Genomic DNA, 27,996 nt, shown 5'->3' on the forward strand with positions numbered 1-27,996 from the left:
CGCCACAGCTACTGAGCTCGCGCACCTCAACTAGAGAGAGAAAACCCACAAGCCCAAACTAGAGAGAAACCCACCCACCACAAATGGAGAGAAGCCCACGCGCCGCAACGAAGAGCCCGCGTGCTGCAACTAAGACCTGACGCAGCCAAAAATAAACTTAAATAAATAAACAAATAATAAATAAATCTTAAAAAAAGAAAAACTAAATTTGTGTAAATTCAAGCATGTCCAAACAACTAAAATATACATTTTGTTCAATACTAGTAATCGAGAGATTATATGTTATGCGTATGTATAGATGATATATATGCATAACATATATATGTGTGGTGTGTGTATGTACTCACAAAATCCCCAGTTAGCCAAATGTATTGATTTTTTTAAAACTTGCCATTTTAATCTTATCAGCCACTTCTCTGCCTAAAAATGGAGACGGCACATCTTCTAAGAGCAGGCCTTTTTTGTTCTGGAAAAAAAGATCTGGAGTGGCCCTTGTTAATTTCATAAATATAACGCAAACAGGCAGTTACTGCTCCAGGAGAAGGGTGTCACAGAATCTTATCTGTGGTTTAACAAAGCTGCCCCTCCCACACTTCTGTGCAGAGCCAAGGAGCATCTAGGGCAGAACATGATGGAGTTCCTGACCCCTTCCTTTAGAGGTATTACAGCTGTTAGTACAGCTTCACTAATGCAATGAGATGGTCCCCACTGAGATGTGTTAATAGGAAAGGAAACCAAGAAACTTCAAAAGGGGAGAATTCCAGAAGAAACACTGGAATTCCTAGTAATCTGGGCAGAAGGGGGCTGTAACTATTAATATGAATAATATGAAGTAATATGAATATTATTTTCTCCTTGTGGCAGGAGTCATAGAAGATATAAACAGATAGATAGATGATTGATAGATAATTAGACACAAGATAAATTTCCTAATGCTTATGAATGATTATGAAAGTTTAAAATCAATTATTAATTTATAAGACATACATAGAAAACTCTTGAGGTGAATTTATGCTGTAAAAGTCTACAACACTTGAACTCAGATTTCAGAGTCCATGGATGAGTTGTGATACTACTCTGCACCCTTGAGAAGAACTTTGACCTAGCTGTGACTGGGGACAGTATTCATTTGCAAAAGGGGCAGATCTATACCTCACAATCCAAGCTACTTAAGAACCCTAACGTGGCCACTTAGCCCATTGCAGACCTCACTTCTGCTGAAATGACTAGTAGATGTCATAAAAGCAAATTGTTTGCACCAGATCAGCTAAGGCAGCTGTATGCCATAACCCCAAGGCAGATGCTTCATTTTTCCTGCAGCAGAAACCACTTCCAGCCACCCAACACTTACTCATAGATAAGCCAAGAGAGTGCTATCCACTCAAAAACTGTAGCTGTCCCAAGTGGACAGAGATGGTGTGTGGTCTCTGGTTTTAAAAGACCCACCCCATTTCCCCTCCCCAGAACCTCATGTCCAAGCCTGGACTCTGAAATGATTGGGTTTCCCGCTTCTGGTTTCAGAGCTGCCAGAGTGGTCTTTCTAAAGCATAAATCAGGTTGCGTCATGCCCAGAAGTGAAATAATTCCACTCCTCTCTCAGTCTTTGGATCTAAATATACATATTTTTTAACACTACAAGTGGATTTTGTTTCAATAAATGTGTTTATTAATTAGCATAAGACTCAAAATACATTTTCCTCAGAAACAACGTTATAAATGGGGTGAGATGGGCAATAAGGCAGAATACTTCCTGCTGGGCCAATCCGCTCCCCCTCCACCACAATGACCCTGCGATTAGAGGAGGAAGAGGGTGGGAAAGGGGGAAAGAAGGCACACTCAAATGTTAACATTTCACAGACGTTCCCAAAGCCAGCAGTTCTCATTTCCACGAAGAGAAAGAAATTATGGCAAGAGGTAGGGGAGATGTGTTTATTTGGTCTTTGCTTATTTGTACATTTGAAAATGGGTAGGTCGATTTGTAAATGCAGGCTGATATATATGAACTTCGAAATGATTTTAAGTCAAATCATGAAAAAAAACTAAATTTTTAGATTTTCTGATCTGGAGGACTATAAACAACCCAAGTAGTTTTTGAAAACCTGACATATAAATAAAATCATAAATGGGAAAAGCATGCATTATGTATGCAAAGGAATAGCACAAAGTAGTCCATATCATCCATATGCAGTTAGACATACAAGAGAAAACCAGAAGTAACTGTAAGAAAAAATCCAGACGTTGTCACTAGAAACTACATCTTACATAGAAAAACAATGCACTTCTACACATTTCATTCCAGTGATTGTACCCTGAAACTATTCTGTTTAAGGCAGGTACATACTCGATTGAAAGGGGAATTACTTATTAAGTAAGTAATTAAGTAAGACAGAATACTTTAAACGTAAGAAGTAGTAAAACACATGCTGTTATAAATGATTCAACATTTGATAATATAACATACTACATGGGTTTTTCCCTGCCTTTAAAGAATAAAAGTCACTAACGTCATTTCAGTTTTGTAGAAACAAATTTTTAGAGAAATAATATGTAAGTGGAATTCAACTAAAAGAATAGTTTCTTTTATAATGTATACTCTATGTTTCTGTCCGTGTCTTCTAACAAAGATTTTGTGTTCAGCCTGTATTTATCAACTGACCATTATTTGAAAACCTACGTTATTTCAAAGAAATATAAGCATTACAAGATGCAGAAATAACTCCTCTGTAAAGTATGTTCCCACTAAATGGAGAAATATTTCATAGTGCATTTTTGTCTCTTAGTCTTCTACTGTTAAAAAAAATCAATCATATAGAGATTGTCAAAGAAAATATACAGTTGTAATTATAGAAAGATTGCTTTTTAATTAATAAGGACGTGGGAAGAGAAATAAGAGATAGCATTTCTAACATGCACTGAAGTTCTCACAAAAGCCAAAATGCGAGGAAATTAATGTAATTGGTTTACACATTGGTAAAAAATATATACCATACTATAGTCTTCAGCGCCATTGTTATTCTTCTTCCCAAAATCTTTCCTCTTGATACTCGAAAATAAATGTTTAAAGGAAAATGATTAAAGCAATGACTTCCTTTTAAAGTCCTATTTCTATGTTTCTAATTTATAGTCACTACCTAAATGTTACAAAAGACTGTTTTCCTTAAACGAACATCACTTTTTTAAAGCTTTTGTCATTAAAATGCTGCCTTGATTTTTATATTTCCTGACATCAGGTTATTTGGGCTACATTTACTGTCCAGTGTCCAATGACATTTGCAGAGGGGTTCAAGAACTAAATTCTATCTTTTATGATATCAGTATAAATATACATTTATAAAAAGAAAAAAGGGTCACAATAAGATGTAACAGCTAAATGTCAAACAGATGATGGGTTGAAAAGGATTAAAAATTCAGAGTCTAACTTCAAATAACATTAATAAAAATTGATAGAGGTATTTCAAACCTATATTATGACTTTTAATTGAAGCTTTCCACTTTCATCCACTCTCCTCCACTTATTGGTCATACACCAAACCTGGAAAACATTCCAATTCTATGGCAAGCTCCTACTTTTCAGTAAAATTTGGTAGATAAATAGATAATTTTGCTGAAATTGAATACGAGAATTTTCTGAGCATATGAGATGCTACTTTAAAGAAATGAGGCTGATTCTCATGCATGGCTTGAAGAAGCCAGGAAAGGTGTGATCGTAGCAAGGACAAGTTTAAACAAGCGTTAACCTGGAGCAACAGTGCTCCAAAGGCTGGCCAGCCCTCGTGCCTGAGATGGTGCTAAAGAAACCCACACACAGGCTCACACGCATACACATACACAGCCCATATCAGAAACAAATGATTTCAAGTAAAAAAAAAAAAAAAAAAAAAAAAACTTACAGTAAAAAAAAGTTTTAGAGTAAAAATTTCAGAATAAATTTAGATTAAATAATTATTTGTATGTGAAATTAAATCTGCAAAAGAATACACAACCTGTTAAAAGAAGTTAGAGGGGATAAAGTCATGTCAAAAAAAATTTTTTTAACTGACCTCAAAAAGGTTTTCAGGAAAGTAGAGAAGATGCTCATGATACTTCAAACTAGCTGAATTTCAGAATCATCTCTTGAGCATTTTTAATAAACTAGACTCCTGGTCCTGCCCCAGACTGGCTGCATATGAATTTGAGAAGAGGTGGTATCTATGTGATTCGGATGCTGTCAGGCTTGGAAACCACTTACATCAGGACAGTGTCAAAGGTATATTTAGTGTATCCAAATAGGTCATTGAAAGAAAGGTGACCAACTAAGAACAAGGTACCATGCCTTGTAAGGTAACTGACTGAATATGAGAAAAGACAGATGATAAAATAATTAATAACAATAATAATAATAGCAGCTAACATTTATTGAATGTTTTCTATGTGCCAGGCACTGTTCTAAGCACATATAGATATTATCATTTCGGGATATTATCTCATTTTTAAGTTTTTACAAGTATTATCTCACAACAGCCCTATTATTATTCCCATTTTACAGATGAGAAATTGAAACTGAGGTTAATCAACCTGTCCAAGGCCACAGAGCTGGTTAAATCACATTGCTTGGACTTGAATCCAGGCAATCTGACTCTAGCACCCACATTCTTAAGTAGTATAGTAAACTGGCTTGGCAAGAGAATAAAAAAGTTGCTCAGAAGATACGCCATGAATTTTGAATGAATAGAAAGAGTGGACTTGATACCAAAATTCCTATATTCTAAGTCCATGTCAAAATCACAGGTTAAAATGACTTTGTTTCCTTGACATAAATGACATTGTTCATATGAAACTCAAACCACAGATAAAACATTCAATAAGGATTCTTGTGTATAATTGCTGAAGCATTTGGAAGGTTCTCTGAAACATATAATGGGCAATATTTACCTAGAAATTAGTTCCTAATGAAAATTCTTAGCCTCATAGTATGTTCTTGATGAAACTATTTGATACTTAACCCTAAGTTTTTCACCAGATTTGGCAAAAATGACTTTTTGTATTTCAAAAACATTAACTTCAACATACAAAGATAGAAATGTTATCATTGAGGATATTCAAATATAATTAATGTAAATCCCAAATGGGTTTGAGCAAAGCAGTATTGTTAAAGTAACCTCACAAGATTGAAGGCTGTGTACTATATAGAGGCTTGTAATTTCTGATTTTTAAAAAAATCTGATGCATTATGTTGCAATTACTCTTTGTATTTTGTATTAAAATTTTATGTAAAACAAAATTTTAGAGGTTCAATACAAGTACAATTTTTAAATTAATGTTAGAAATCTATTTTAAATGTGCAAAGGACCATCTGAATAATTTGAATAATACTTGTTTAATTAACAGTTATATGGAAAATGTTTAACCTCAAGAGTAATATAGTAAGTGCTAATAAAAACAATGAAACACATATATATTAAACTATCAAACACATTAAAATATTAATACCAGATCCTGGGCTTCCCTGGTGACACAGTGGTTAAGACTCTGCCTGCCAGTGCAGGGGACATGGTTTCGAGCCCTGGTCCGGGAAGATCCCACATGCCATGGAGCAACTAAGCCTGTGCACCACAACTACTGAGACTGTGCTCTAGAGCCCGTGAGCCACAACTACTGAGCCCACACACCACAACTACTGAAGCTGGTGCTCTGCAACAAGAAGCCACCGCAATGAGAAGCCCACGCACCGCAACAAAGAGTGGCCCCTGCTCGCCGCAACTAGAGAAAGCCTGCATGCAGAAACGAAGACCAAACACAGCCAAAAATAAAAATAAAAATAAATAAATAAATAAATTTTAAAATAAAATATTAATACCTGATCCTGAAAAGGTTACACTGATCCAACCCTTTTGAAAGACTTATCAAGAACTTTTTGTATTTATAAACTTAAATAATAATTTTTATTCTCGGCATTATCCTAAATAAATAATTACAAAGAATTTTATTTTAGGAAAAGAACAAAAACAATGTAATTGTATTACAGTAGGAGAATGGTTATAAAGTACAGTGTATTAATCAGGGTTCTCCAGAGAAACAGAACCCATAGGATACATATAGATTTATAGAAAGAGGTTTATTAGGAGAGATTGATTCATGCAATTGTGAAGGCTAAAAAGTCCCACAATCTGCAGTAAGTAAGATGGAGGCCCAGGAAAGCGGTGGTGTAGTTCCCCAAACCCGAAGGCCTGAGAACCAGGGCTGTCAATGGTATAAGTCCCAATCTGAGTCCTAAGGCCTGAGACCCAGGGGCACCAATGTTCCAGGGCAGGAGAAAATGGGTGTCCCAGCACAAGCAAGAGAGCAAATTCACCTTTCTCTGCCTTTTTGTTCTCTTCAGGCCCTCAATGGATTGGATGATGCCCACTAACATTAGTGAAGGCAATCTTCTTTACTCAGCCTACCTATTCAAAGCTAAGCTCTTAGGGAAACACCCTCACAGACACAACCAGAAATAACGTTTTACCAGCTATCTGGACATCCCTTAGCCCAGTCAACTTGACACATAAAATTAATCATCGCATACAATATGACATAACCATAACAGACTTCCTTAGCATTGCTTAAAAGTATTATTAACTATTATTAGGTAAATAAGTCACAGAAGGTATGCTTGTGTGGGAAAAATAAAGAGAAATAGAAATGTTATAAACTGCTGATGTAAGTATAAATTGACATAATTGCACTGTAATATAAAAAAAAACAACCCACAAAAATGTGCATACTTTTTTCACAATTTTGCTTTTATATATATATACCCTGGAGAAATCTTCATACGTGTGCATAAGGAATAATATATACAAATGTTTGTAGGAGCATTCTTTGTAACAGCAAATTTGGAAACAAACCATGCCAACAAGTAATCAGATATGTAGATTGTATATATTCACACAATGAAATACTGCATAACAGTTAAAAATCAATGCATAACAGCTTTATAAATCAACATGAATACAACTCATAATGTTGCAGATACAGAGTAATATACATAATATACTATTTATATAAAGTATGAAAATATAAAACTTTTATATGATTACATGTACATATATAGAGAGTATACGTGTATGTAGTCATATAAAATATCCCTAGAAATTCAGGATAATGATTACATCTGGAAAGGAGGCAAAGGGAGGGGGAATTCTTTTTTTTTTAATATAAATTTATTTGTTTATTTTATTTTTGGCTGTGTTGGGTCTTCATTGCTGCACACAGGCTTTCTCTAGCTGCAGTGAGTGGGGGCTACTCTTTGTTGCAGTGCACACACTTCTCATCACGGTAGCTTCTCTTGTTGCGGAGCACAGGCTCTAGGTGCATGGGCTCAGCGGTTGTGGTGCACGGGCTTAGTTGCTCCACGGCATGTGGGATCTTCCTGGACCAGGGCTCAAGCCCGTGTCCCCTGCGTTGGCAGGCAGATTCTTAACCACCAGGGAAGCCTTTTTTTTTTTTTTTTTTTTTTTTTAGGTAAGAAGTGGATTTATTTAGAGAGAAACACACTCCACAGACAGAGCGTGGGCCATCTCAGAAGGTGAGAAAGGCCAGAAATTCTATATTTATGTTTTATTTCCTAAGAATAAAATATGAAGAAAGGATTTGGGTTACACAAATGTTCATATTAATCTTTTGTCTCAAATATTTCATTGTTCTGAAATAAGGTGAAATAAGAAAGACATTTCCATTCCATATAAGAGAATGGAATGTAAACAAAGCTAGGAAGGAGTATGGTCTGATTACTGGACAGTGGTAAGAATGACTTGACTTAAGAAGAGTTCTAGTATTAGGGAATGAGAAGAAATAAATTTGAACTGGTAAGAGAGTCTTGATAATAGAAGACTTAAGAAACCACACAGAAGAATATAGATGGAAAGACAGTGTTTATATTTAGAATATTATTTCCTCTCATATTTGAAATTCTGAAACTAAATGCCTTAACTCCAGGCAAACTGTTGTAGTTGCAGCTTTCTTCTGTAATGGTTTCTCATGGAATTGGAAGTGATTTGTTCCCTAGATCACTCTAATGGTTACCACAGAAAAAATTCAAAATGAAAAAAACAAAGAAAAAGGACTGGGGAAAAAAATACATCAGGCTAACATATAAGTAACTAGAGTCTAGAAAAAGGGGCGAGAGATAGGAAAAGAAAAAAATATTTTAAAAAATAAAGGCCAAAAATTCAATAAATAATAGAACCCAACAGATCCAAGTAGCTCAACAAATCTCAAGCAGATAAATCCTCCCTCTCCCCAACAAAAACACAAAAGACACATCATGATCAACTTGCAAAAAAAAAAACAAGTGAGAGATATAAAATTGTAAAAGCATCAGAAAAATAATCTCATTACAAAAGGGAAACTCAGATAAGAATGATATCCAATGTAGCATCAGAACCTGTATAGCCAGAATACATACAATGGGACAGCACTATAAATTATAGCTAAAAAAAAAAAAAAACCTACCTAGAATTCCACACCCAGTGAAAATATCTTTCAACAACAAAGAGGAAACAAACACTTTCTCAGAAAAAAAAAAAGTTTTAGCAAAAGTAATGTTTAAGGAAGTTCTTTGGGCAAAAGAAAAACAATTGAAGTGGGCATTTGGATTTATTAAGGGATAAAGAGTGTCAAAACCCATAAGTATATGAGTAAATGAACAAAAGACTTTTTTTCTCACTTTAAAGTCTCTTCAAAAGATAACTGTTTAAATAAAAAATAATAACAAGATTTTCTGACTTTAACATATGTAGCAAGATATATAACAATAGTAGCACAAAGAACAGGAGAGATAAATGGAACTGCATGGTATAAATTTCTTATCTTATAATAAAATAATAAATATTATTCAAAGACTATGAAAAGTTAAATATATATATTGTAAATCCTGGAGCAGCTACACTCATACACACAAAATTAAACAAAGATATGCAGCTAATAAACCCATGGTAGAGACAAAATGAAATCATTAAAAGAATACCTAATTCGAAAGAGGTAAAGAAAATAAAAGGAAGAAAGAACAAGTGAGACAAATAGAACACAAATGACAAGATTAAACCCAATCATATCAATAATTATATTAAATATAAATGGTTTAAACACTCAAAAGTAAGAAATCGTAAGATTGGAAGGAAAAGCAAGACCCAAATATATTCTTTCTACAAGAAACTCTTTAAATGTAAAGACACAGATACATTAAAAGTAAGAGGATGGAAAACAATATCTCCTAATAACATTAGTGAAAAGAAAATTGGAGCAACTATATTAATATAAAACAAAGTAGACTTCAGAACAAAAAATATTAACAGAAATAAAGAGGAATATTGCATAATGATTTTAAAAAGTTAATTCATGAAGAAAATATAACAATCCTAGATGTATATGGCTTCACTAACACAGTTTCAAAGTATATGTAGAAAACACTGATAGAACTGAAAGGAGAAATAAACAAATCCACAATTACAGCAAAGATAATAGAAGATGTGAACAACACCATCAAGCAACTTGAGCAAATTGACATTTATAGAACACTCACAACCAACAAAGTAGAACACACATGGCACATTTGTTTAGATCATATTCTAAGCCATAAAACAAATCTCAAAATTTTTCAAAGAATTAAAATTATACAGAGTATGTTCTCTGACCACAATGGAAATAAGCTAGAAACCATAAAAGAAAATTACATAGAAATCCCCCAATAACTGGACATTTTAAAACATACTTCTAAATAATGGATAAGGAAATCACAAGGAAATTTTTAAATCTTTTGAACTGAATAAAAATGAAAATACAGCATATTGAAATTTGACATACACAGCTAAAGCAATGCTTTGAGGGGAATTTATAGCATTACAATATTTGTATTAGAAAAGTAGAACGGTCTAAAAATAACGATCTAAGCTTTCACTGTAAAAAACTAGAAAGAGAAGACTTAATTTAGCCCTACAAAAGCAGAAGAAAGAAATCAATAAAGAAAAAAATCAATAAAGTAAAAAGCAGACCAAAAAAATAGAAAAATCAGTTAAATCAAAAGTTATTTCTTAGAAAATATCAATAATATTGATAAACTTCTATTCTATCAATTTATATAGTCACCACTGTTTCTTGACTTTGTTTGCTTCCTTCTGAGCTCCCTTTTCTTCTTTCTGAAGTTTAACCCATCTTGAGTCTCCTTCTTGAGTATTCCTCCCTCCCTATTCAGGAATGCTTCCATCATCTTTACCTAACTCACTGATTCCAGTGCAGAACCAAGTCTTACAAGGTTGTTTGGTGCTCCTACTCTCTGATGCTATTATGAATACTAAATATCTGGTCAAAGAAGCAGTAAGTGGCTGGCTCAGTTCTGAGGAATCAAACTTTGTGCTGCGCTTCACTCAGTAGATCAAGGGGTCTCTATAAGTCCATTGGTCCTATCAGTAGGTCTGCAAATTTGTTCAGCCTCCTTTCCTGAGCTAGAACAAGGTTGAGGTTGAGAGGACTGGGGAGCCCTGTCTTTGCATTCACACAGTGAACCAGCTCCCAGACCCCATCTGACATAGAGCCTTTCAAGTCCCTGTAATTCTTTAGTAGGTACCACATATTACTTCAGACGAGGACCTCAGCAGGCCTGTGACTTTAGTTCTGCTCATAGCTTTGTGCTTCTATTCTACCTCTGGTCCCTAGTGATATTCAAAATATTTAACAACCTAGTACATACCAGATACAAAACAATTACAACATATGCCAGCTTGTAAAGAAAGGAAGAAAGGGAGAAAGAGAAAAAGAAAGAAAGGAAGGAGGGAGGGGAAAGAATATGTGATGTCTGAAACTTACTTTGAAATAAATCAAAAAGTGGTTGAATGGATGGATAAAGAGATGAATAGATGGATAGCCATTTGACAAATCAAGTAGTATAAGAGAATGTTAATACTAGATTCTAGGTGGTAGGTGTATGGGTGTTCACTGTAAAATTCTTTCAGCATTTCTCTATGTTTGAAAAATTCAATAATAGCATACGGGGTAAATTTTTAAATTTAAAAAGCCATGTTAAAAACAGAAATAGACCTACAGACACAGAAAACAAACTCATGGTTACCAAAGGGGAAAGGGAGGGGAAGGAGGGATAAATTAGAAGTATGGGATTAACAGATACAAACTGCTCTACATAAAATAGATAAGCAACAAGGATTTACTATATAATGCAGGGAACTATATTCAATGTTTTGTAATAACCTATAATGGAAAATAATCTGAACATTATATGTATATATAACTGAATCACTTTGCTGTACATATGAAATGAACACAATATTGTAACTCAACAATACTTCAATTTAAAAAATTAAAAATAAAAAGCCATGTTGAAGTATGTAGGATGAAATGCAGCCCTGATACTATATGTCAGTGGGCTGTGAATTCAACTTAGTGAGTCCAAGCCAGTATTTTGACAGTGCCTCAAAAGTTGTAAGGTTAAATCTTATTTTGAAAAACTCTTGTTTTATATTCATATGTGGAGGGGTATGTATATAATACTGAATTGTAATGTAAAATGACTTTTTTTTTTTTTACTATGGTCTGCTATCTCCCAGCTTTAGCAGAAAGAGGGGCAGGTATGTTAGATAAATTGAGGAGAAAGCTAAGGACAAAAGATGTCAATCTGGATTCTCGTTTGGTATTCTGGGAAGGGTCTGTATTGAGGCTGCCCCCTTCACCAGCCTTGGGCAGAACTAAGGGAGATGGAGTCACAGAGTAAATGCAATGGAATAGTGTGTAGGAAGCAGAAAGAAGGCTATAATCTAGCTTTCTTGAGTTGTTTTCAGTTGGGGTATGGATAAGACCTACATATTCTCACATGGCCTCTAGGGAACCAAAAGGTAGCAAAATGGTAAGCCAAATGGGCCACAAATATTAAGGGTCAAATGTCCCCAGTGACTGCACTGCAGAGGCTGCAGGGTGACCTACGTAGGCCATGGTCAAGATGGAGAATGCGGTAGAAACTCAGTGAGAGCCAAGCTAAAGCTAAAGCTTCCAGGGAACACTCCTGACCAAGCAGAGAGCAGCCAGTAGTAGTTCAGGACTTATATCCACTGCAAACCTCAGCAACAGACAAGACCAGTGATACCTCAGCAGTTGGCATCACGTGGCTCAAACGACCATTTTCCCTCCCTAGCACCATGAGGACTCCAAAATATTTTACTCACATACTATCTAAAAGAACTTAGAAAACTATATTCCCCTCACTTAGAAAGCTGCACACCAACATTTTAAGTAAACATTAAATTTTTTTATTATTAGCTTACAAACAGTGGTGAAAGATGTGTTCTCTGGCATGTTATAAATATTGGTACTACTAATTAAAACTGTTAAATTTTTCTTTTAAATCTATCCAATGAAATTAAATACCAGAACAATTTTATGTCAAACATCTTCTATTTTTAAAACTATAAGGAGGACAGAGTCAAGATGGTGGACTAGGAGGACACGGAATTCATGTCTCCGCATAACTAGGGCACCTACCAGGCACCAGTGGGGGACCATGGACACCTAAGGGGACGGGAGGAACCCTCAGTGACTGGTTGTTTCAATTATATTTTTATTTTTCCTAATATATTTTTTATCTTTCTGATTTTATTTTGTTTTTTATTCTTTGATATTGCACTGCTCCTTTTTTTCTTTTTTCCTTTTTTGCCACACCACACAGCTTGCAGGATCTTGGTTCCCAGACCAGAGGTTGGGCCTGAGCTCCTGTGGTGAGAGCTCCAAGTCCAAACCGCTGGACTAACAGAGAACCTCAGACCCCAGGGAATATTAATTGGAGTGAGGCCTCCCAGAGGTCCTAATCTCAGCATCAAGACCTGGCTCTATCCAACTGCCTGCAGACTCCAATGCTGGACACCTCAGGCCAAGCAACAAGTAAGACAGGAATACAGCCCCACCCATCAAAAAAAAAAAAAATGAAATGACAAAAAAATATGTTACAGACAAAAAGCAAGGTAAAAACCTACAAGACCAAATAAATGAAGATGAAACAGGCAACCTACCTGAAAAAGAATTCAGAGTAATGATAGTAAAGATGATCTAAAATCTCAGGAACAGAACGGAGAAAATATGAGAAACATTTATTAAGGATCTAGAAGAATGAAAGAGCAAACAAACAGTGATGAACAACACAATAACAAATTAAAAATACTCTAGAAGGAATCAATAGCAGAATAACTGAGGCAGAAGAACGGATAACTGAGCTGGAAGATAAAATGGTGAAAATAACTGCCAGGGAGCATAATAAAGAAAAAGAATGAAAAGAATTGACAGTCTCAGAGACCTCTGGGACAAAATTAAACACACCACATTCGAATTATAGGGGTCCCAGAAGAAGAAGAGAAAAAGAAAGGGTCTGAGAAAATATTTGAAGAGATTATAGTCGAAAACTTCCCTAACATGGGAAAGGAAATAGTCAATCAAGTCCAGGAAGTGCAGAGAGTCCCATACAGGATAAACCCAAAGAGAAACATGCTGAGACACATATTAATCAAACTGTCAAAAATTAAATACAAAGAAAAAATATTAAAAGCAGCATGGGAAAAGCAACAAATAACATCAAGGGAATCCCCGTAAGGTTAACAGATGATCCTTCAGCAGAAACTCTGCAAGCCAGAAGGGAGTGGCAGGACATATTGAAAGTGATGAAAGGGAAAGACCTACAACAAAGATTACTCTACCCAGCAAGGATCTCATTCAGATTCAATGGAGAAATTAAAACCTTTACAGACAAGCAAAGGTTAAGAGAATTCAGCTCCACCAAACCAGCTTTACAACAAATGCTAAAGGAACTTCTCTAAGTGGGAAACAGAAGAGAAGAAAAGGACCTACAAAAACAAACCGAAAACAATTAAGAAAATGGTAATAGGAATATAACATATTGATAATTAACTTAAATGTAAATGAATTAAATGCTCCAACCAAAAGAAACAGACTGGCTGAATGGATACAAAAACAAGACCTGTGTATATGCTGCCTACAAGAGACCCACTTCAGAACTAGGGACACATACAGACTGAAAGTGAGGGGATGGAAAAAGATATTCCATGAGAATGGAAATCAAAGGAAAGCTGGAGTAGCAATTCTCATATCAGACAAAATGACCTTAAAATAAAGACTATTACAAGAGACAAAGAAGGACACTACATAATGATCAAGGGATCAATCCAAGAAGAAGATATAACAATTGTAAATATTTATGCACCCAACATAGGAGCACCTCAATACATAAGCATAAAAGGGGAAATTGACAGTAACACAATAATAGTGGGACTTTAACACCCCACTTTCATCAATGGACAGATCATCCAGAATGAAAATAAATAAGGAAACACAACCTTTAAATGACACATTAAACAAGATGGATTTAATTGATATTTATAGGACATTCCATCCAAAAACAACAGAATACACTTTCTTCTCAAGTGCTCATGGAACATTCTCCAGGATAGACCACATCTTGGGTCACAAATCAAGCCTTGGTAAATTTAAGAAAATTGAAATTGTATCAAGTATCTTTTCTGACCACAATGATATGAGACTAGTATCAGTTACAGGAAAAAAACTGTAAAAAATACAAACACATAGAGGCTAAACAATACGCTACTAAATAACCAAGAAATCACTGAAGAAATCAAAGAGGAAATCAGAAAATACCTAGAAACAAATGACAATGAAAACACAATGACCCAAAACCTACGGGTTGCAGCAAAAGCAGTTCTAGGAGGGAAGTTTATAGCAATATAATCCTACCTCAAGAAACAAGAAACATCTTAAATAAACAACATAACCACACACTAAAGCCATTAGAGAAAGAAGAACAAAAAAACCCCAAAGTTAGCAGAGGAAAGAAGTCATAAAGATCAGATCAGAAATAAATGAAAAAGAAAGGAAGGAAACAATAGCAAAGATCAATAAAACTAAAAGCTGGCTCTTTGAGAAGATAAACAAAATTGATAAACCATTAGCCAGACTCATCAAGAAAAAAAGGGAGAAGAGCCAAATCAATAGAATTAGAAATGAAAAAGGAGAAGTAACAACTGACACTGCAGAAATACAAACGATCATGAGAGATTACTACAAGCAACTATATGCCAATAAAATGGACAACCTGGAAGAAATGGACAAATTCTTAGAAGAGCACAACTTTCTGAGACTGAACCAGGAAGAAATAGAAAATATAAACAGACCAATCACAAGCACTGAAACTGAAACTGTGATTAGAATTCTTCCAACAAACAAAAGCCCAGAACCAGATGGATTCACAGGCAAATTCTATCAAACATTTACAAAAGAGCTAATACCTATCCTTCTCAAACTCTTCCAAAATATAGCAGAGAGAGGAACACTCCCAAACTCATTCTACAAGCCACCATCACCCTGATACCAAAACAAGACAAAGATGTCACAAAAAAAGAAAACTACAGGCCAGTATCACTGATGAACATAGATGCAAAAATTCTCAACAAAATACTAGCAAACAGAATCCAACAGCACATTAAAAGGATCATACACCAGGATCAAGTGGGGTTTATCCCAGTAATGCAAGGATTCTTCAATATACACAAATCAATCAATGTGATACACCATATTGACAAATTGAAGGATAAAAACCATATGATAATCTCAATAGATGCAGAAAAAGCTTTTGACAAAATTCAACATCCATTTATGATAAAAACTCTCCAGAAAGCAGGCATAGAGGGAACCTACCTCAACATAATAAAGGCCATATATGACAAACCCACAGCCAACATCGTCCTCAACGGTGAAAAACTGAAACCATTTCCTCTAAGATCAGGAACAAGAGAAGATTGCCCACTCTGACCATTATTATTCAACATACTTTTGGAAGTTGTAGCCACAGCAATCAGGGACAAAAAAGAAATAAAAGGAATCCAAATCGGAAAAGAAGTAAAACTGTCACTGTTTGCAGATGACATGATACCATACACAGAGAATCCTGAAGATGCCACCAGAAAACTACTAGAGCTAATCAATGAATTTGGTAGAGTAGTAGGATACAAAATTAATGTAGAGAAATCTCTTGCATTCCTATACACTTATGATGAAAACTCTGAAAGAGAAATTAAGGAAACACTCCCATTTACCATTGCAACAAAAAGAATAAAATACCTAGGAATAAACCTACCTAAGGAGACAAAAACCCTGTATGCAGAAAACTGTAAGACACTGATGAAAGAAATTAAAGATGATACAAAGAGATGGAGAGATATACCATGTCCTTGGATTGGAAGTATCAACATTGTGAAAATGACTATACTACCCAAAGCCATCTACAGACTCAGTGCAATCCCTATCAAATTACCAATGGCATTTTTCACAGAACTAGAACAAATTTCACAATTTGTATGGAAAAGACCCCGAATAGCCAAAGCAATCTTGAGAAAGAAAAACAGAGCTGAAGGAATCAGGCTTCCTGACTTCAGACTATACTACAAAGCTACAGTAATCAAGACAATATGGTACTGGCACAAAAACAGAAATAAAGATCAATGGAACATGATAGAAAGCCCAGAGATAAACGCATGCACATATGGTCACCTTATCTTTGATAAAGGAGGCAAGAATATACAATGGAGAAAAGAAAGCCTCTCAATAAGTGGTGCTGGGAAAACTGGATAGCTACATGTGAAAGAATGAAATTAGAACACTTCCTAATACCATACACAAAAAATAAACTCAAAATAGATTAAAGACCTAAATGTAAGGCCAGACACTATAAAACTCTTAGAGGAAAATATAGGCAGAACATTCTATGACATAAATCACAAAAGATCCTTTCTGACCCACTTCCTAGAGAAATGGAACTAAAAACAAAAATAAACAAATGGGACCTAATGAAACTTAAAAGCTTTTGCACAGCAAAGGAAACCATAAACAAGATGAAAAGACAACCCTCAGAATGGGAGAAAATATTTGCCAACAAAACAACTGACAAAGGATTAATCTCCAAAATATACAAGCAGCTCATGCAGCTCAATATCAAAAAAGCAAACAACCCAATCCAAAAATGGGCAGAAGACCTAAATAGGCATTTCTCCAAAGAAGATATACAGATTGTCAATAAACACGTGAAAGGATGCTCAACATCACTAATCATTAGAGAAATTCAAATCAAAACTACAATGAGGTATCACCTCACACCGGTCAGAATGGCCATCATCAAAAAATCTACAAACAATAAATGTTGGAGAGGGTGTGGAGGAAAGTGCTCTTGCACTGTTGGTGGGAATGTAAATTGATACAGCCACTATGGAGAACAGTATGGAGATTCCTTAAAAAACTAAAAATAGAACTACCATATGACCCAGCAATCCCACTACTGGGCATATACCCTGAGAAAACCATAATTCAAAAAGACACATGCACCCCAATGTTCATTGCAGCTCCATTTACAATAGCCAGGTCATGGAAGCAACCTAAGTGTCCATCAACAGATGAATGGATAAAGAAGATGTGGTACATATATACAATGGAATATTATTCAGCCATGGAAAGAAACGAAATTGAGTTATTTGTAGTGAGGTGGATGGACCTAAGGTCTGTCATACAGAGTGAAGTAAGGCAGAAAGAGAAAAACAAATACCGTATGCTAACACATATATATGGAATCGAAAAAAAGAAAATGGTTCTGATGAACCTAGGAGCAGGACAGGAATAAAGACGCAGACGTAGAGAATGGACTTGAGGACACGGGGAGGGGGGAGGGTAAGCTGGGACGAAGTGAGAGAGTAGCATTGACATATACATACTACCAAATGTAAAATAGATAGCTAGTGGGAAGCAGCTGCATAGCACAGGGAGATCAGCTCTGTGCTTTGTGACCACCTAGAGGGGTGGGATAGGGAAGGTGGGATGGAGACGCAAGAGGGAGGGGATATGGGGATATATGAATGCATATGGCTGATTCACTTTGCTGTGCAGCGGAAACTAGCACAACATTGTGAAGAAATTATACTCCAATAAAGATATTAAAAATAATAATAAAACTATATGGGAAAGCTCTTCTTTCACAATCAGAAGGTTACCTGTTCTTTTTTCTCATCAACTTCATATATTTCTATCCCATTTCTACTTTAACAGAAACACTTTTACAACAAGGAACGGTTCAGAGCCCTACAAGAAGTTTATGGCACCAACATATCAAAATGTCCCTCTGTTTGATATCCTGGAGGTTTTTACACTCCTGGATGAAGCACCAGAGTAGATTCAGGATAAGGGAGAGGTGTGCTTTGCCTAAGGATGATGGAAGATGGGAAAGGAGAAGTGGCATGCACCTCTGCTGCAGGCACATTCTCAGGGAGGAAAATTTTAGTACAAAGTACATATGAAAGTTGAGCATCTAGTCAGTCATTCCTTAAAACTACCCCTTTTTGGTCTATGTGTACCTGCAGAGAAACACCACCAGTTGTGACTTAACCCCCCCTCCCCCAATAAACCCTTCTGGGAAGGAACACAGAAGGGCAGAAATCTGAGTATCTGAGCCCCTTTAGCCAAAAGGCTGGGTGTTATCTAAAAGAATTAGTTAAATTATCTGGCCTCAACCAAATTTAGTTTTTACCTTTCCCTGACTACCATGAGTGGTACCTTGTGTGAAAGGTCAAATCAGATTTAGACAAAAATTTTTAAATACTTTTTTCCATACCTTGTCTAGAGTGTGTGTGAATTTGCTTTCTTGAAACATGTATCTCCTTCCTAAAGTAAACTCTAGCGTATGGTTTACAAACTAAGTGACTTTCATTCCCCATCTACAGTCCTCAACCATTCCAAGATCTCAGATGCTTCAATCCTGAGGCTGAGGAAGGCTTTTGTCCTCAGTCTTATACTCAAAACAGGCCACAAATTTAGCCTTTTTCCTTACCTCCTAATAAAGTTATACAAACAGTCAAAGAGATACAGTGACAGAGTCAACCAAAGAGACAGCTGTTATAAAACTTTTGTCCCATCACCAGACCAAGCTACCTATATGGATTATGAATTAATATTTTTATGAATCTTGTAATACAAAAAACAGAACAATTATGTCTTATGAGGGAGGAGTTGTTGATAGAGTTAATTTTAAGTGTAGTCATGTAAAATACATCCAATGGTTTTAAAATCTTGTTTTGACATTTTAAAATTATTTAATATACTGTGAGCCTCAAAAAAATATGGACCAACCTCAACGTCTGAGAAGTCTTATCTATACCCACTGCCCTATTTCTTCAACATCAGTTCTTTCTTTAACCCTATTTACTCTAAGCTTTCATCATCTTTCACAGGCCACCAATAACCTTTTTTGTACCAAGTATAACCTGTTTGAAAATAATATCTTACTCCCAACTTCATGCCATTGCCTGTATGAGTCTCTTTTTAAAACCTCCCCATATTTCAGTTATTGAAGCATACCTTACCTACTCTAACAGCAATGGTGGGGCTCTAGTCCCATTACAACTCTACCTAAATTGCCTTATCTACAACATTAATAGTAAAGGTATCACTTATATGCTGCACCTAAAAAGTCAAACTCATAGAAACAAAGAATAGAAAAGTGAGTGCCAGGGGCTGGGGGTAGGGAAAATAGGGAGAGGCTGGTAAGAGTACAAACTTTCAGCTATAAGATGAATAAGGTCTGAGGATCTAATGTAAAACATGGTGACTATAGCTGATAACACTGTATTATGTAATTGAAATTTGCTCAAAGAGTTGAACTTAAATGTTCTCACATACATATAAATATACATATATATATATATACATATATATATATATATATATATATATATATATATATATATATATATATATACACACACACACAAGGTGATGTACATGTTAACTGGATGGTGAGAATTCTTTCACAATATATATATGTCAAATCAACACAATGTAGACTTTAAATATCTTATAATTTTATTTGTCAGTTATACCTCAGTAAAGCAGAAAAAATTAATAATAAAGATGATGATGCATGAGGATAGCTAACACGTACTGGCCACTTACTATGTCCTAGGTACTATGTTAAGAGTTTTATATACATTAACTATTTAATTCTCACAACAACACAATGAGGTAAGTATTATTAATGCTGTTACTCTTATTATTATCTATAAGATGAGAGGACTGTACTAGATGGCCTCCAAAGTTCATTTCAGCCTTAAAATGCTTTTATTCTACTTTTTACCTTTCTTTTAAGTTCACGCATAACATAGAATCTATACCATATTTTTTAGCACTTAATTATATACTTATAAGCATATTTCCTAATAGTTTCATGTGGGTATGTTTTATCTCCAGAACAAGAATGTAAGCTTCCTAAGGGCAAGGTCTGGGATAGTTCTCCTGTATCTTCAACACTGGCTAACACACAGACTGAGCTCCTAAGGAGTATTCAACACTTTATCATTTGAGTCTGTCTTCTTTGCCTCTCTATTTTTTGGGGAGGAGGAAAGGGAATCTTTTTGCACCAAACAAGACAAGATTAATTCAGTGACTGCCAGAATGATAGTCCTTAAGGACACCTCGCTTATATAGTTTACTGATAGGGATCCTGAGAGACACTGCAACCCCTAAAGGTGTCCATCTGGTGGTTGGATGGTGAATACACTGTGCCCTAGGGGTGTGTGTGTGTTTGTGTGTGTGTGTGTGTGTCACAATTTATCTTGTTTTGTGAAGACTAGGTTACCTTATCTACCCAACGCTGAATTAAAACCAGATCATGATAAAAGATCCTTTGTTTTTCTGTTAGTCATAGAATGTGGAATCCAGGGCCAGAAGTATAATCAGGATTTTTAAATTGTATTTAATTTTTTATTTTATTTACTTAAAATTAATTTAAATTGTGAAACCACATGGGGATAGTGTATTGGGCAGTATGGCTTTAGAAGATATAACTCACCTGTGGCTTGCCAAGCCTGAAGACTAGGACCTTTCTAGTGCCTTTTATTTATGCTATCACTCTGTTCTCTGATACTTTCAACATTTACTTCCCAGTGACATATACTGAGTGCTGATGAATGGACTCTTGCCCTATTCTTTTTCCATGCATGATTGGCTCTGTTTAGGAACTTGAAATCTTAAATGTAACAGGAAGCTAATTATTTTTTAGGAAATTATGTAAAATTGTTTTTCTGACATAGTTAATGAGAAAATTTGACGGAAGAGAGTAGTAAATTAATGTTATACTCATTTCCATCTGCTGTTACATACATAAAATATAAGCAAATAATGAACTATATTATTTGAAAATCAGCAATATGTTGTTATGATTGACGTTTATTCAAGCTATGCTATTAAAAACAGGTGAGAGAAAACCACATTTCTCTTAATAAAATAAAGCAACTATTTCCAAAATGTTTACACTTAATAGTCTCCCTTTCATCAGTCAGTAGTCAGACTTAATAATCAAAGACTTTAACTATCAATTACTCACAACATTGATCAATTAGAATAGAAAATACTAGTCAATCCTCAAGACAGTTGTTTTTCCTCCCCCTAAGAATATGCCTTCAATACTGTTTTAGCTCTTCAAGGGAAAAAAAAAAATTCATATTCTTGTCCATTCACACAAACCTCTCAGGGAGCATTATTGTTTTGCGAGGAGGGAGCGGCAGGCAGGGGGCCCAGGATGTTGACGGAACAGATAGGATGTCAGGTGAAGATAGAATGCTGTGCCCTCTCTAACCAGCTGAAGAGTCCGCATGATTGTTTTCTTACAAATAATACCTGTGGGTGTTGAAACTGTTCAGGGAATCTATCAAACACACTCTTTCACTTTGCTGCTGTAACTCTGTAAAATTTATTCTCATTTCAAAAGAGTCATAGGCAATAATACCTGTAGGTGGTTGAGTAATTTAAAAGAAAATTTGTCAGGTCTACTTTCACTTACTTTACCAGAAAAATTCTATACTTATCTAGAGGTTTTAAGATGCAACATTTTCTACTCAGTACGATTAAAATCTCAAAATACGAGCTCTTCATCTAAAGAGTTGTCTTAAGTTAAATGTAAGTTGAGATAAGATAATATTAGGATGTTTGAGGATAAAACTTTGATCAGAAAAGGAAAATAAATTAATGTTACAATCATTTCCATTTTTTACAATTATAGAAGTCATTCACACATAGATGTATGAGAACAGAAAATACCTAAATAGTATAATATTAGAAAAATGCATTACTAATATATTAATGCCAAATTATTTTTCTTATGGAAATGTGAAGGCCAAGGTCTATAAACTTATAAAAGTTATCTATACAAATTGAAAAATAAATGGGAGAATAAAAATAATAACCTTTCCAGATTAACTTTCCTTATTAAGTCATCAATACCTATATTAAGTTTGCTTTATATTAAGTATCATAAAACACTTAAATGCAGATTCAAAAAATTTTTCTATTATGCAATAGGCATTTTCAGTCACCAGTTCAGAGGGAGAAAGACCTCAGTAATGCTTAGGTTCAAAATGTATTTTCCATATTAGCTCATTCAAAAAATATTATAAAATTAAATAATCTTTTAATTAATCAAGAAAAATAAAGAGATAACTAGTATTTTTTAAAGTGTTTATGTAAAGATGAAGACATATTTTAAACAATCCACAAATGGAACTTACAGTTAATTAAAATGTTCAAACTCACATAAGCAGGAAAGTCTATTTTCTTATATAGTTATTTTTAAATTCCACTTTTCACTAAGTTGCTCTTAATTTTTGAAAGAGTGTTTAATATTTAAAAAGATAATATTTTTAATTGAAAGGTATCCAACTGAGATGTCAATAAAGTTGTTTTTATATAATTGAATTATCTTGCAAAAATGGACAATCTTTAAGTCTAATTTTTTTCCAAAGTGAGTTATTTAATACAGAGTTTTCATGGTTAAAAAAAAAAAATTCAATTTTGAGCCACAAATACATATTTAACTTTTGGTAGTGTAATTCTAAGAAAATTAGAAAAAACTACAGATTTGAAAATTTTTTCCTGACCTAAACAGTTTTATGGTGAATCAAATGAAATGTTCCATGAAGATAAATGTGTCATGGATAAAGGATGGAAAATAAACAGTATTTCAATATCATTTCTTTTTTATCCCATTGTCAGTTTTTTCTCCCTCTCTGCAATAATTACCTACGCACAAACTCTAGGTGGCAATATTGCACTTACTGTACTTTCAAGAAAATCGTCACAGTCGGTCCCCACATATTCTCTTTATCAACATTTTATGTGCCATGGATCTATAGCCTCTTATTATAAGTGTAATGAAGCAGAAGTTATTGAAGCATTTTATTGATTGCTCAGATCACAAGTTTACTGCCATACTGAATTGGCACCTTACTCGCTGAAGCAAACTGCTGACACCTTTTTAAAAAAGTGACAACTACATCTATTTCATGACCAGAAATCCATTTTCATCTCTATCAAGACAAGAATGCAATTTTCACTTCATTTAACTGATGTTAGGCCTTCTCAAAGCATGACACTTAGAAAAAGACACAAGTTTAAGGTTCTTAAAATACTTCAAGTAACTAGAATGCAGCTTGGTTTTAGGGGGGAAAAAAATCAACAATCACTCAAATCTGTAAACTACCTAATATTCTAAAAAATTACCTATCAGAACCTCCAGTAGTAGTTTTCATCTTGAAACATCTATAACATTGTTTTAATGTTTTTAATAGTAAATTATGTTTATATATTACAGACTTTGTTCCAAGGTTTCAAAGGACATCAAGAAGTTCAAAACTGGAATATTTTGGGTATTGCTTCAGGAAGGCTAAATCAAGAAAAGAGCTCAATTTTTAATATATAGATAAATGGGGATCTGATGTATAGCAAGTGACCACAGTTAACAGTACTGTATTATATACTGAAAAGTTGTTAAGAGAGTAGATCTTGAATGTTCTCACCGCAAAAAAAAGAAAATGTTAATTATGTGAGGTGACAGAGGCGTTAACTAATCCTACTGCAGTGATCATGTCACAATACATAAGTGTATAAAATAATCACATTGGATACCTTGAACTTACACAATGTTATGTCAATTATCTCTCAATAAAGCTAGAAAAAAAAAGTAGCTGGTATACTAAGAAAAAAGCATATATAGAAAATGAAATAGAAACAGTTTTTCCTTCAATAATGTTAGGACCAATAAATGATTTTGATTGACTTACAACACAGATCTGAAAAGACAAACTCTCAACACTTCTTTTATGGGAAATTAAAATATTAGATTCCTTAAAGATACTTTTTGCAATAAACAAATTCTGTCAGCACTAAATGTAATTCAAGCACATTTTGAACTGAATTTATTCTGAATAGAATTATATTATTATTATTGCTTTTATGTCTAAGTACCAAACTTATTGAAAAGTGTGGGTAAAGTGAACCAATATTAACTTAGAAATTCTTTTAACAAACTATAAGTGCTTTGGTAGAAGTTAGTCTAATGTAATAATAAAATACATTTCAGTTTTAAACTGCAAAACCAATACATGCTGATGTTGGATGGTCATTTCCTCATCTAATTACATGCCCACACAATAAAGTTGCAGTACAGTTCCAGTTTAAAAAGTGAAACCTAATCTTTGAAATAGAAACTTAGTGTCTGAGATTTTTAAACCTAACAGGTCAAATATGGAACATTAGAATATAATAGCATTCAAAAAAGTACCTTGCTTAAATTACTAAACAAAAAGGACCATATACACCCCAAAAAATCACTCAGGTAGAAAATTACAATTTTCAACAAACTTCATTAAGTAATGACCTATTACAAATAGCCCAAGTACCTATTTCCAAATAAAAATTACAGAAATAAAACATTTCCCTGCAGTTTCAGACATAAATAGAAATTGTCATTTTTTTTCGATATACTGCCAAAGTTTAGAAATATCCCAAAAGTTTAAAAAATATTTAAGGATATTTTTCTGTTTATTTTTTTAAAGCTGTCAAACAAGCTAAAATTTAATTTCAAAGTTGATCATTTCTTTCAAAAGTGCTGAAAATTAGGAGTAGTACTAAACATTCCTTCTAATTTTTTCATGTCTTAACTACCACAGGGACTACGACTTTCTTCATAATTAAGATGATGGTTGTTAAGATATTATAGTTAGATACTCATTTCCTTTGTGTCTCCCTGAATTTCAGAAATGACTACGCAAACGACAACAACTGTTAAACCACACTGTGAACCACTTTAAAGGATCAAAACTGTGTGATTATGAGTTCTTTCAAAAACTGTATTTTAAAAGAAGAGTGCTATGCCTTCACTATGGAAAAGTCTCCAGGAATTTTGTTGCTTGGGGGAAAAAAATTCAAAGGAGTATCAAAATGGGGAAGACATTTCCAGAAATATCTATTTCTCAAAAATCAGGTTCGTACTTAAGATCAGCCGTTCCAAATCATTATTTATATGGCCTCCTGGCACAGCTCCATGGACTTTTACGGATCTCTACAGTGTTGCTGAACAGACTGACATATATTTTGTTTACTGACAGCGACTAAAAGCTCTATGGAGGATCATAAATAAAGAAGATCATGTTTAAAAATCACTAATATCATTTTAAAAGGTAGTGCAGGGTTGTGTTTTGGCCGCTGTTTAGCTGTGTTAGGCCTATGAATGACAGCTTCCCTGCTTGAAGCACACAGAAAGCACAGCCTTCCTCATTCACTGACAGGACTGTGGCCTTTTCACACGTTCCCTCCACAGCAGTGTTTGTCCCCAAACACTGGAACTCCACACAATGGCATTCCTACTTCAACACCCCACCATCAGCACCACCACATAACAAGAATGCTAATGAGATGGAACGGCCCTGTCGCTGAAAGTGTTAACTGCATTTCATAGGAAAGCATTTACACGACTTCAAAGATTACCAATTAAATAGATTCTGCTTAGCTCTGAGCAATTTCTAAAATGTTTCCACTTTTAAGGAACTAAATGTGATAAATGTAAGACTAAGTGACTTTATGCTGTCCTAAATATAATATCTCATTTTATATACACGAATCAGTGTATTTTTAAGACCATATTAATGTAGTGGGCTTAATTCTGTTGCATGCTTGTAATAGACAAGTTAAAGTTAAAAACTGAAAAGTGAGTAAGTTCATAAACATAAAACCGGTAGTTCTGACTCTTCTTTTAAAGCTCTGTTATCACAATTTATTTAAAAGAAATTTCCTTGGGGAATTCCAAAACATCAATTTAAAGTCTACAATCTTTTGACAGAATCCTAGTAAAACAATGTTGTTGTCTTTATATATGATCTCAGAAGTGGAATAAATGGAAATGATATCAAGAGGTCATATAATTCTATAATTTATAAGCTTAGGCTTGTTAAGGAAATAGGAATTATCATCCATCTCCATTTTACCAAACACAATCTTATATAAAACTAAACAGAAAAGGCTATCCCTAAGGTCAAATGAAGTAAATGCAGTTCAAATAAAGTTCATTAATGCTAAGAGGAATATTTGCTAAGAAATCTTACTCACAAATAAAGCTACTGCCAGGCTTAACACTTAACCACTGATGACCCGATAATGGTACAACTTCAGTGACTTTTATGAACATTGCAGATAATTTTAAATTGTCATGATATAACAATACAAAAGAAAAGAGGCTCAAGAATACATATAATTGGGCATACCTAAAAGAAATAGGAATTTGCAAGGAAATGCATAATAGGCAAATTTCTATTTTTTTTCTTCAATTTTGTATTTTAAAATAAAACTTAACCAAGTATCATATTAAAACTGTTGAGTGAAAAACTTTAAGTTATTATAAGTGAGCAAAATAAAAAGGTTTAGTTAGAAATGGCAAAGAGCCTAGATTCTCAAAATATTCCTATATTTGGTATAATGTTGAAAGTCATAATGTTGATGATATAGACAATCAGATGCTCAGACATTCAGAGACGCTAAAAATGTTAACTTTGTTCACATTTACATTTAATATTTCTTTTAGTAAGATGTATTTCTCATCAATTTTGAGTCATAAAGAAAATTTTTAAACCAAAGCAGTAATTCTTAAAGCATTTTCTTCTCACAATACAAGGAACTTTTCAGTCCAGTACAATTGTTTATATCTATTTAAACTTTTAAATGTTTAGAACAATGGAAGAAAAAACGAACATTCCACAACTACTTTCTGAGTTATTTATTATCTCTAACACCCTCACTTTAAATGAAACTTATGCTTCTTTTTTTTTAGATTTGATTTAAATTGTTCAAATTTTTTTAGATTTGATTTAAACAATGCTTTTCTTGCACTGGAGAATCGTCTCATGTTTTCTTAACATTAAATAATTTTAAACTGTCAAATTAGTAGAATCAAGCCATTTAATACCAAATAAATGACTGTAATTAAATTGGTCATAATGCATAGTATAATATCATTGTATCCTAAAAGTTAAATATTTCTGTTAAAATAACTTAATCTGAATACAGAAAAATATGTTTTACACCAGTTTTTATATATGATATTAGCTTAATAAAGAATATTAAAAATAAGTTTGGATTTTTATTTTTTCATATTTATTATTATAAATAGCCTTATCTATGATAATAATCCCATTTCTGGATACACTGACATAATTAACTTGGAAACTAACCACTTTTTGGGAATGAAAGTTTCTCACGGGGAGATGTTTCTTGCTAGTTCTGGATACCTTAGTTCAAGAATTTCTTCTAGTCAATACAAGTTGTTCTTTTCCTAACCAGACAGCAGGAGGTGCTGTGTGAACACTGAGACTGAATCCCATTCCCACCTCCCCTCCCCCTGCATACAGAGAATAATAGCATGATGTTTTCAAAATATTCATTTTTCAGCAGCCTGTGGTCTGAGATAATGAGCCCTGTTCTAAACTGGAAACTCCCAGTTAGAAATGTAAAACCTAGCCCTTATTTAATGTGGTAAAGTGTATGTTTAACTTCTTAAGATTAAGTGTAAAGAGGATTCTAAAATTGTGGCAACTT

The 27,996-nt window shown here is 34.1% G+C and overlaps 1 protein-coding gene across 5 annotated transcripts in view; it reads right to left on the reverse strand.

The window, feature by feature from the left end:
* Positions 1-27,996, reverse strand: part of DCDC1 (doublecortin domain containing 1) — a 476,122-nt gene that overhangs the window by 339,163 nt on the left and 108,963 nt on the right. The gene's annotated exons all lie outside the window — the stretch shown is intronic.

Source organism: Eschrichtius robustus, chromosome 11, assembly GCF_028021215.1.
Source record: "Eschrichtius robustus isolate mEscRob2 chromosome 11, mEscRob2.pri, whole genome shotgun sequence".
Lineage (NCBI taxonomy): Eukaryota > Metazoa > Chordata > Mammalia > Artiodactyla > Eschrichtiidae > Eschrichtius > Eschrichtius robustus.